Below are 9,542 nucleotides of genomic sequence, written 5' to 3' on the forward strand. Positions count from 1 at the left end.
CTGCTTAGCATTTAGAATTCAGCCATGGATCATCTTGAAACGAGAGACTTGTACCAGCATTTACATGTGTGATGTTAAATGCGAGTAATTTATTGAAAAATACAGTATTTGTTTTGGCTTCAGCGCTAGGATTGGACTGTGCTGCATAATGTTCGAGAGAATGGCTGGATCCCTGAAGGACAAAGCCATCAATCTTTGTCACAGGACTTCTGTCTCTCGGTGGCACCCAGCACAATGGGGCTCCAGTCCCGAAGGAGGCCTCTGAGCATCAGCATAGCAGGAACGTTGAGTGCCGCGCTGCTTTCCTTGCCTACAGATGAGTTTCAGCCGCTGTGATTAGATGACGTGTCTGGAGGCAACGGACTGTTTATTGTGCATTACTCACTGACTTGTGCAATAAATCTGTTTAAAGTAGTGTTTCTTCTTGCAGCAGGATGGGAAGAAGGTGGACAGCGGTACGATGACATCCTGAATGCCAATTAATATTCCACGGGCATCCACGTTAGACAGAGTAGGCCGCAGGCAACCAACCTTTATTTTAACCTAATCTCTTGGTGGTTTTAAGTACTTCCCAAAGGTGTGTTTTTGCTATCTGCAAAAAAGGAATCCACTTTAAATGAGATTATTTCAAGGCAGCTGCCGTTGACTGAATTGCTTCTCATCGAGAAGTAGCGTGGTGTTTCTTATGTCTGGGCACCATCACTGTTAGACTCCTACGATCATTGACATGCATTTGCTTTCTCATTAGTCCTGTTCTGATAACTCCAGGACCTCAAAAGATGGAGCATCCTTCCCCTTGAAATGAAAGTGGCCTCATTCCTAGCAATCTGCAGCTTGTTTGGTACCTTAGCTTGGTGGAAATAATCTTGTGTGTTAAGTCTGCTAAACCTCTAAGCATAAACGTGTTTTTTTTTTCATTAGACAAGTGGAACATCCAGTGATGGAGATGATGAAGATGACCAAGATGAAACATACTTTTCTGTTTCTCTGTCTCCCACTGGAATCAGGTTATATATGTTTAATCTCTTTTCCACCTTTATTTTGGCTTATTTTAACGTTTTGGAGAAGTTTGTTAACCTGCAGGTAAACATCTTTGAAAGCACAGAGTTTGTGGAAATTCTTACTTAGAAAAAGCCTTGAGAAATGTTTGGAGCTAGATAAACAAGACTTCCTGGAGCTAGAGTGCCTTAAGTGCAGCATTTAACTTTTGCCTGGGATTCCTGTGATCCCACTGTCATGACTGCAAACAACAAAGAGTCTGTTGTGCTACTGGATGTGCTAGGGCACTCAGAAACTTCTGAAGCTGAGTCAAAATGATACTTGTGCAGTTGTGTTGAGTTGTAATAACTCTTCTTGTTGCTCAGAAAAAAATGTATTTTGCTATCATTCTTAGAGCAACAAACAGCAAGCATATTCAAGAATATCATTCTTGTTAATTACTTGTGTGCCATGTCCCAGATGCATCTCTATAGGGAAATGAGGTGTCCAGTATGAGAGTTAAGAAGCACTGCACTGTCTCTCTGTTCCAGTTACAAAAAGGTGGTATTGGGTTAATTTCAAAAGGTAGTTTTATATCTAGATGTTTTGCTTTGTCATTTGTGTTTTGTTTTTTTTTTTTTCCATTCTGCCCTAATTACAAGATTCATTTCCTTTCCTAATTGTAAGTCTGTATTATAGTCTGTGATATGTCTGAAAGATAACAGATGTTGGTTCTGTAGAGTCAGTGATGAGAGTTCAGGTTACCTGAAACAACACTTGTTTGCTTGTCTGTCTTATAGAACCAGCAGGAAGAGGCCAAAGAAAAAGAGTAGGCAGTCACCAGCTCAGAAGAAAATGAAAACAGTTGATATGGAAGAAGTGATGTTGATACCAGAAAAGGTAGAGGACAGAGAAGCAGCAGTACAGGAAAAGGGGGAGAACAAAGCAGAAAAAGCACAGCAAGCAACCGTTCAGTGTTCAGTATCTGAAACTGTCAAGTTTGTGGTCCTTGCACTCTCTGTGTTTCTGATCTTCGTGCATCTGACTATGATGGTAATACTAACAGTCTGCTCGTGATCTGCATTCTGGAAAGAAAGAAAGAGCACTGCGACACTAAGCAGTGCTTAGCAGTGACTACAGAACTGAAGAATGCTCTTTCCTTTCCCTGCTATGTGTGAACAAGGTCTTCAGGTAGTGAATTAAAAGGCTGGTTGGAGGGTAAAAAGTCTGTGACTTGTCTGTACGTAGTGTTCACTCTATGCAGTGGTTCTAGCTCCTGGAACTGTGACTTGCTGTACTGTTTCTTTTCTGCTGAAGCCAAGTTGACACTTGGATGCATGTTTTGTGCCCCAGTTAAGAGATCTTCACTCAGAAGGGTTTGGAGTTCTGTACGGCTTATTTTTTTTTCCTAAACTGCCTCCAGCAGGGATTATTCTGTCTCTGAGAAAGTAAAGCTCCTCTAAGCTCTGGTTGTATTACATTTGAGAAACACCAGATATAAATTGAGGGAACAAAGTGCTTCCCGTCTGGCAAGACAGGTGATGGCTGTAGCATAATACAAGCTATGAAGGCTCAAGGGAGGAGTTATTATGTCTTAACCACTTCTGGAAGAATATCCTTTCCCCTTCAAGTCTAGAAATGCTACTAACAAGGGGGAGTGGTGGAAGTGAGGCTCTGCTGTACATAGCCTGCTACTTTCCATCTGAAGAAGATCTAACTTTGTGTGATGTTTTCATAAATCATGACACTTGGATTTAAATGACTCCTGGGTTAAGATCAAAATGAGTCCTTTCAGTATTTTTTCATTTCACAGGAGAAATGCAGAACTTTTGGTCTGGCACATAATCTGAAGGAATACACTGAAGCATCCTAAAATTGCTGAAGGCATTTGATTCTAAAAACTGCTCATTTTCTCTCGTCTATGTGTGCTTTGCCAAGAAATAAAACTTAATATCCTTACGTCTGACACTGCTTGGTTTAAGAGGAAAATCCTTCCTGTGTAAGTTGTAACACAGTAAATTAATGGTACAAGATAGTGAACGATTTCCTCAACTTTTAAGACCTTCATCTTTACTATGTGTGCACTTTATAATCTTTACTTCATATCTTCACAATGCCTTTAATATGAGGTAAGAGGTTACCTCTCTTCTAAGTAGGATAAATGGTAATAAATGAGGAGTTTGACTCCTGTAACAGTCAAAGTAGGATCAAGGTTGCTGGATTTCCACTAAGGTGTGGTGTTAGCTCTGTATTCTCAGAGGTTTCCTGCTTTATGAAGCTCATTTTCCAGTTTAGCAAATGCGATGAAAGCTGGAATGTGTAGTATATTTGCATGATGTTGCTTTCATAGGAAAATAATTTAGCTATTTCAAATTGCTATGTAAATGCTAGCCATCAAGTAGAATCGCTTCCCTGTTAAGTAACTGATGGACCATGTCGGTTCTGCTTCATGCTTAAGGCTTTGCTCTGCAATTCTTATATGCCCCCACTGTCTAGCCATCTCACATTTCCTCTGCAAAACCTTGTCTGGGACGATCCAATCGATGCATGGTTGCTTTGATGTGGTTATGTAGGATGGCAGAGATGTGGCCGTGCCATTTCTCCTGGATTTAACAGCCCATCCTGCTATGAAGTTTAACGTGTTCCACAGCAGGTGGGAGTGCTGTTTAATTCTCAAATCTGCATTGAACTGCAGAATACATTGCCACTGGAAAAACAAAATGGCCAGTGGGGACTGCTTGTAGGTTTGGAATGCTCCAGTTCTTGTCTGTACCCCCACATTCCAGTTTCCTGTGGGTCCTGGGAAGTGCTCCTTTGCTTCTGAAAATACTTATTTTCGTGTTGGTTGCCTTGCAAACGGATCTGTTTATGGCTGGCACAGCAGAAATGTTGTTAAACTACCAGGTCATTCTCCCCATACTGAAATAATCCTTGTGGATCACAGGTAGAACTCCACGCCTTTTTATGTACTAGAATTGAGGGCATTGTGAGACAGCAAGGAGAGCACACAGTAGACAATTGATGTTGAAAAATAACTGGCATTAACTTCAGAACCTTGTTCTTTTCAGGAAACAAGTTATTGGTTGCTGTCGTTTGGACATCTTACATGCTGGTATGGAAGGAGGTGGAATTCCTCCTTTCTTAGGGTTAGCTGGGGTGCCCCATGTGTGTTTTCCCACTTATTTTTCTGTTCAGTATTTACTGGGTTGTCTTAGTCTGTCCTTTCAATTAAGGATATCAAAGCATTGGCTTCAAGGATGAAGATTTTCTAAATCCTTCTTGGCAATGGATGACAAAAACATTAACCTCCTGTTGCTCAACATATAAGGGGTGTATCCTCATGCTGAGGAGCATGTGCTGTTCTGATCTTTATATGAAATAAACATGTTAGTACCCAACATTGTTTTATTGTCTTCGCTTTGTTATACAAATATTCCTCACTTAGAAAAAAAAATATAATAAAGTGTAGTGGGAGGGAGGATTAGAGCAAGTTCCTGGGCACATGAGGTGCTGCAGCTTAAGCTGTGCTTGGAAAAGAAACTCTCAATCTGCCTCTCTGTTGCACAGGAGGTAGGCTTGCTGGGCTTGTTGGAAATGACAGCTAGCCTCAGGTTCCTCCCAGCCTCAGGTGGTGGTATTGACCCTGTTACTGACCAACCTTCTGCAAGAAAAATCTGTACACGGCTGCAAGTCTTGTTAGTATTGGATTTGAATTAAAAATGCCTTCATTTAAACTCAAAATGGGGAGACACAGACAGCTTCCTCCACCCCCAGAGAAGTTCAGTTTGTGCCAAGTCTCCTCTAGCTCAGTGGAAATTAGTGAGGCAGCGTAGCAATCTTGCCAGAACAGAGTAGGAACCAATCCTGCTTCCCTGGGGAGCGAGTTTAGCACACATTGTGCTTGTTCATTTTATTGAGCAGCTCACCAAAACAAACAAGCGTCGTGTAGGTGGTGTCTGACCCACTGAAGGTAAGCTGTGCCCGTTCCATCACACCTCCCAGTCCCTGCTCCCAGGTTGGTGTGGTCTCAGCCACTAAAATTAGACTTAAAGGGAGTATTCACTTGGGAGGGGGCTATCTTTAAGGTAAGGATGCGGTGCTGCTCTACTCATGCATGCTGTGTACTAAAGGGTATACCGAGAACTGCTTTGGAACTGCTAATGCTAGCTCTAGGTCACCATGTGATTATTTTTTTCCTGTATTTTTTTTCTTAAGGCTTTTCTTTTAACTCTCTAAGACAGGGTTGTGAATCCTTGTAATGAGTGCAAGGCACTCTAAATGGGCCGCGTGGTGGTGACCTCCAGCAGTAGGTCTCAAAGTGGGGCAAACGCTGTGTCCCAGGGGGACTGGGGTGGTGACTGTCTTAACTCACTTCCAGCTGTTGGTATTTACAAGAAGTCTGCCTGTGGGATAGTCTGCTGAGGAAAGAAAATGATGATCCTTGAAAGCGAGCTGGAGGATCTTGCCCTAAAGGAGGGATTTAGGCCGCACAGTTTGGGCTGGCCTTCTCTCCCTACCCAGGAGGCAGAATCCAAGTGCATTCCCCCTCTTCCTCAGAAGAGGAAACTCTGTTAAGGTGTGATTTAAGGAGCACATCACCCACGGGGATTTGTGCCCCACAGATGACATCCTTACATCTAAAGGAGAACGGGCCTGGCGCCTCCCTCAGATGGCGGCAGTGTCCTCATTGCTGGTCTGCAGGTTTTCTTGTCTGAGCTCTCCTCTTTGCCCCCAGCCCCTTCACCCTGCTTTGTGAAGTTCCTGTGAAAGGTTAAATAGGATCACTGATGAAGAGATGTCCCAATGCCACCCACGTCCCCCAGCCCAGCAGCTGGCCCTGCATCTCAGGCACCTTCCCTGCCACTCAGAGCCCGCTGCAGGCCGGCTGCGCTCCGGAGCCGTCTCCCCGCGTCTCCAATTCCGTGTGCTGCAGCCTCCTCCACCACAGACCTGTCAGCAAGGATCTGTGCCTGGCAGAAACAGCTCTGGGAGAGCGATGACAGCCAAATGGTTGCTAAATGGGGAGTAGCTGGAGCGCTGCTGTAGCAGGGAGGTCAATTATAATCGACTTCCCTGTAACACCGCGCTGTGTTCTCAGAGACACCCCCAGGATGGGCAGCAGCTGGGGCTGGAAGTTGTCTGGAGATGGAAAGCTACGAAGATGAGAACGGGTCTGATGGGTGAGAATCTTCTTCCTCCAGTGTTTGCCTTGCTCTGCCTGGGGACAGCTTTTCTCTGCTGCCACAGCCACGTGAGCAGCTCGGAGTCCACTCACTGCTGCCCTGGGCTTTAGCTACGTGCATACGTGCCCAAGATCTTGCAGGTGGAGAACCAATTTTAAAGCCCACTTATAAGGAGCACACAGGGGAGATGCCTGTCAGAGGTGTTTGCCAAGCAGTCGTGGTCCAGCCAAGCTGCGAACAAATTCCTGCAGAAGGACACGCGGGGTTTTGCTGGCTTGTCACAAAAGCATCAGGTGTCGGAGCCAAGAAAAGAAATTCTCACTAGTGAGAATTGGGTAAAAATACATTGTTAGAGATCAATGCATTTGCCCATAAATTCAGCTTTGGGGATCAGCAAAACAGAAGGAGGAAGGCAGGTTCTGAGACGTGGAAGTGTTTCGTTGTGGCAACCTTTGGAACAAAGCACCTTGGCTTCTGAAAGCATTTCAGTTTGAAACTGCTCTTTTTCTTTTGACAGCACAAAATACTTACACATTTAGACCCCACCAGAACCACCCAAACAAAAGAAAAAGATTATCTTCAATTTAAATGAAAACGTTGAGGTCAGAGTAGGAATTAATTCACCGAAATCTATTAAAATAGTATTTCTGTTGAAACAAATCCAAATTTTGCATTTTTTACCCACACACCCCTTACAAATCCTTTCTTTAAACATTCTGCTCTTGTCTCTTATCGTTGCCTGGTCCATGAATGATTAACCCCTCCTTCTTTTGAAGAGTAGAGAACAAAACCCCGCAGTCCAAAGTCCCTTTTCTTGCTTAGGCATTCAGCTCTTTCTCCGAGCTAGATGCGTTTTGCAAAAGACCCAAGGCACGTTTCCGTGCCCTGCACTCGAATACATTGACTCTTGCTGGGCTGCTCAGGAAGGCGGGTGTGATCTCCCACTCTAACAGACGATCCCTTAGTGAATACAGAAGAGATGCAGCTGGTGATACCAGCAAACCATTGCTTTATTCCACCGTTCTGGTAACCATTCGTGGAGACCAGCTATTCCCTGCTATGTCTCACATAACCCCTCTCCCTAGAAACAAACCATTATTTTTTTCCAGTTGTAAATAAACACGAACTTGCATTTTTTTTTTTTTTTCATAAAACACATGCAAACCCAGATGCACGCAGCCTCACCGGTTAAACAGCTCAAAGCCTTTCCGTGCTGCTGCTGCAATCCTGCTAACTGTAGCTAATCTTGAAGGTTACTGGGTGTAGGTTTTTTTTTTCCCAGCAACTGTCTTTTCAAAGTGCCCGTCTCTGCTGAAATGATGTCTCTCTGCGTTTGTCAGCCGGGCAGACACAGCTGGTGGACTTCTCCCCGCGGGTTAAATATTCTGATTGAGAGATCCCGAAGCTCTCAGCTCCTGTCTCCGTGCATTAAGGTGACTATCTGCACTGTAACCAGCCCAGGGCCCTGCAGGAGGGAGAATTAATTAATTAACTAGTTAATTAACTGTCAGGTTGCCAAATCTCCAGAAGAAATGACAGTCCCCCTGCATTGCCCCCCACCGTTTGCTCCGGGGGCTGCAGCCACTGCTGGCACCCAGATGCGCATGGGCAAGTCCTGGCCCTGTTGCTTGTTTTTTTCCCCTTCATCTCCATAATTCTGGTTTCTTCTGAAAGAAGGCTTTTCTGGTTTTGGGGGCAGTGCTTTTTGGCTGTGTTTGTTGTTTTTTTTTTCATCTCCTGGCCTGCTTGCTGCAGCTGAACACGCCTTTCCCAGACCTGATGGGAAGTGGTCCTGGCAGGAGCGCTCGTTGGACTGAGCTGGCTCAACCCAAAGCGATGCAGGTAAGAAAAAAAGAAAATAAAATGTTGCTGTTTGGCTCATTTGTGTAACTTACAGGAATTCCAGCAACTCTCCTGCGGTTCCCATGGAAACAGATGTTGAATTGGAGGAAACTGCTACAGGTTTCCAGCACTATTTCTCTTCCTTTACCACCGACGCCACCTTTATCATTTCCCAAGCAACCCGGTAAAGTTACCTCTCCCTTTCTGCAGCATGAATCTGGAGTTTCCCTGGGCTGCCTCCACCCTATGGGTTCCTCGAGGTATCCCGAGGGGCACAAAGCTGGGCAATTTTCACCGTTCAGAAAGCATCTGCTGGGCGAAGCCCTGCCTTTGTGGGGAGGCTGGGGTGGTGTGGCACGGCACGCAGGCTCCATCCTACAGACACACGCGGTTATTTTCCAGCCTGTTGGGTCTGGCTCATCCACCAGGCAAGGCAGCAGCCGGGGACCGAGCATCTGGGGCTTCGTGGCCATGCTGCTGCTCCTGCCTCAATGATTTTGTCTGGTTTAAACCCGCCTTCTTCCCCTGCCTTCATCTCTCATCTCCTTTTTCTTGCCTTTTGCAGGTGCTGCTGTGGTGTGGAGCGCTGACAGCGGGCAGGTAAGCCTGCCTGGATCGATCTCAGACCCAACCGTGGCAAGGGAAAGGTCACTGAGGGGGCTGTGGGGTTTACTTTGTTTTGTTTTTAACTTGGGGAATGAGATGCTTATGAAGATGAAAGGGTATTTGGATTAATAAGTTGTTAGCGTTACGTATGTAGGACTGGGAGGCTGGGGAGGGTCAGGGCTGCCTGGCTGAACCCTCCCTGTCCCCCTGCAGTCGCTCACCTTGCTGCAAAAACCCGAGAGCCTCACCTGTGGGATGCCCTGCAAGGGGATGGGGCAGCCCCCCATGACACTGAAAAACAGGAGGAACAGGATGTGGGAAGCAGGAGGAAAATGAAAAGGAGATGAAGGGCTCGAGATCAAGCAGCCGTGTAAAACAAAACACCAACAAATAAAAATCCCACTTGGGATAAATCCTCGTGTCCTGAGCCAAGGCTCTCAACCCCAGCCCCTAAAGCAGGAGCTCCCAAATGGTTTGAGAAACCAGGCTGCTGTTCTGTTTCAGAGGGGTTTGTAAAGCCTGGTCTGCCCTCAGCTTGAAGAGGGTGAGTGGTGCATGGTGTGGCTGCGAGGGGCAGCTGCAGCCCTCGCTGCATCTTCCCTGCTCAGCTGTGCCCTGGGACCAGCTGCCTGCTGCTCCCCGCATGGTGCTGAGCCCAGCCCCTGGGTGCTGCTCCTGGCTGGAATTACTTTCTAGTTATTTTTGTGTCCTTCTGAAAATGCCTTTTCCACATGGGAAGGCTTTCTCCTGGTGGCAAGTTTGAGACTTGCACTACTCGTGACTGCACCTAAGCCTTTATAAGAAGTTAGCATCTTGCCAGCTTGCACCGTGCGTTTCAAAATAAAAACATTCACTTTGTGGAAATGCCTGTATTAACTGAATTGTAGCTGGGGAAAGAGAAAAAAAAATAATAAGCAAAAGCTGGCTGGTGAC

The sequence above is a fragment of the Anas acuta genome, chromosome 24 (assembly GCF_963932015.1).
Source record: "Anas acuta chromosome 24, bAnaAcu1.1, whole genome shotgun sequence".
Lineage (NCBI taxonomy): Eukaryota > Metazoa > Chordata > Aves > Anseriformes > Anatidae > Anas > Anas acuta.